The sequence below is a fragment of the Homarus americanus genome, unplaced genomic scaffold (genome assembly GCF_018991925.1).
Source record: "Homarus americanus isolate GMGI-L3 unplaced genomic scaffold, GMGI_Hamer_2.0 scaffold51140, whole genome shotgun sequence".
NCBI lineage: Eukaryota > Metazoa > Arthropoda > Malacostraca > Decapoda > Nephropidae > Homarus > Homarus americanus.
In genome coordinates, this window is record NW_024720672.1 from 281,931 (window position 1) to 284,260 (window position 2,330).

Genomic DNA, 2,330 nt, shown 5'->3' on the forward strand with positions numbered 1-2,330 from the left:
ATGGGTATGTGAGCGGATAGATGTGTGGATAGAAGGGTATGTGGGTAAAAAAAACAAGTGGATTAGCCCAAGGTGATAATTCTGATCCTTGGCATAAACCATCAGATACAAAGAACTGTGTTGTACCAGGTATAGGTGTGGCTAGGCTGTGTGTGGGAACTGAGTGGTGGTCAATACAGTATAAACAGGGAGAGAGAGAGAGAGAGAGAGAGAGAGAGAGAGAGAGGATAAAAAATATATAAAAGGTAAAAAATAGAACAGTATAGAAGTGGAGACAAAGAGAGAGAGAGAGACAGAGAGAGAGAGAGAGAGAGAGAGTAATAAAAGAAAGGGAAACGGAGACTACAAAGAAAAGAAGAAGGAGATTAAGTCAGACATACAAAATAGACACAGGTTAAAGACGAACTTCAACACAGGTACAGTAATTCCCGTGCGGTGGAGAGAGTCATCGTCATTCAACACAGGTAAACAAAGGGACTCGATTCCTGTACACATAAACAAGCTTCCCTGTTCTCACTTATCATCTCAGAGCAAGCAAGCAAGTAGGCCAGCATCCTTCATCATCCTGTGGCATCCTTGGTCACCTTACAGCATCCTTCACCATCTCCCAGCTTCCTTCATCATCCTGTGGCATCCTTGGTCATCTTACAGCATCCTTCACCATCTATCAGGATCTTACATCATCCTATAGTATCATTCACTACCTACCAGCGTCCCTCAATACCCGCTAGCAGCATTCAGCATCCTTCACCCTCCTTCACTATCCCCCATCCCTACCATCCTCCATCATCCTACGCCATCCCCAACTATCCTTCAATATCCTTCACAGTCTCCCACCATCCTCTCCGATCATCCACCCATCCTCCTCCATCCTCCGCCCATCCTCCTCCATCCTCCGCCCATCCTCCACCATCCCTCATCATCCTTCACCATTCTCTATCATCCACCAGTAACAATCACCATCCTTCACCATCCTTCACCATCCTCTATCACCCACCATCCTCCACCATCCTCCACCATCCTCTACCATCCCTCACCATCCTTCACCATCCTTCACCATTCTCTATCACCCACCATCCTCCACCATCCTTCACCATCCTTCAGCCATCCTCACATAAACAACAGGGGAGGAAAACACACTACTGGCGCCGACGTCTTGTTGATTCAGTTTAATCAAGAGGTGTCGCCTTGGTCCATGTTAAGCAGCAGGTAGAGCAGGAGGGAGAGGGATTACCCTGTAAACTGTGAAACGCTTTTTCTCCACATTCCCTCCCTCCCTCACTCCCGCCCTCTCTCCCTCCATCCCTACCTACCATCCTAACCTCCTTCCCCCACTCCTTCACTCCCTCCCTCCCATCCCAACCTCCCTCCCTCCTCTCATCCCAACCTCTCTCTCTCTCTCCTGAAAACGCAAAAGAAACTAGTGGGTGCTTCTGTTGGAGAGAGAGAGAGAGAGAGAGAGAGAGAGAGAGAGAGAGAGAGAGAGAGAGGGGGGGGGGGTAACAACGTACTGAAACCTATTACATTGTCACACTAGAGGTTCCCAATGGCTTTGATAAGAATCTTCAGTATTTCACCTCATCATCCTAACAGCCACACCTGATGAGTATAGAAACCGTAATTGTTTTCTAGGGAACCATTAAGTCTTGCCATACATTTTAATAAAGTTATTTTAGTACGGATGCATATCAAGGTCCTTATGGGTCGTCGAGATGAGATTGGTACACCTGTGGTAATTAAGGCCTTTGTTAGCCCAGGTAAGGAGGCAATAATCTCACCTGGGTTTGGTGTATTGAGGGCATTCCTGAGTCGGTTAAGTTAGGTTTGGTTTGGTTTGCTTTGGTTTGGTTTGGTTTGGTTAGGTTAGGTTTGGTTAGGTTTGGTTAGGTTAGGTTAGGTTAGGTTAGGTTAGGTTAGGTTATGAATATGTTTTATGTTATTCCTTATTTTGCCGCCAATAGATGTGATGTTAGGTTGCAGTATCTGAGAGTAATTGCGATTATAGTTTTCCAGGACCCAGCAGTGATAACGAGTTTAGATTGCACTATTACCCCGTGATATCCATAGTTCATTCGTGATATCAGGCTAAATATATACTCACGATTTAATACGTCCACTCTACAGTACTCTCTCTTGTTATGACTTCAAGCTGCACTCTCACTCGGGGATTGTAATTTAACATAGCGAAATCACCAACCCCATGTTATTGTAACCCTTCTCTAATGCGACCTCTTTCCTCCCATGTTGATATTTCTGGCAGTAATATCCCGAGAGCAAGACTGTGAGAAACGAAATTGGGGTGTGATCGTCTGCCAAATATCGCTTTATTT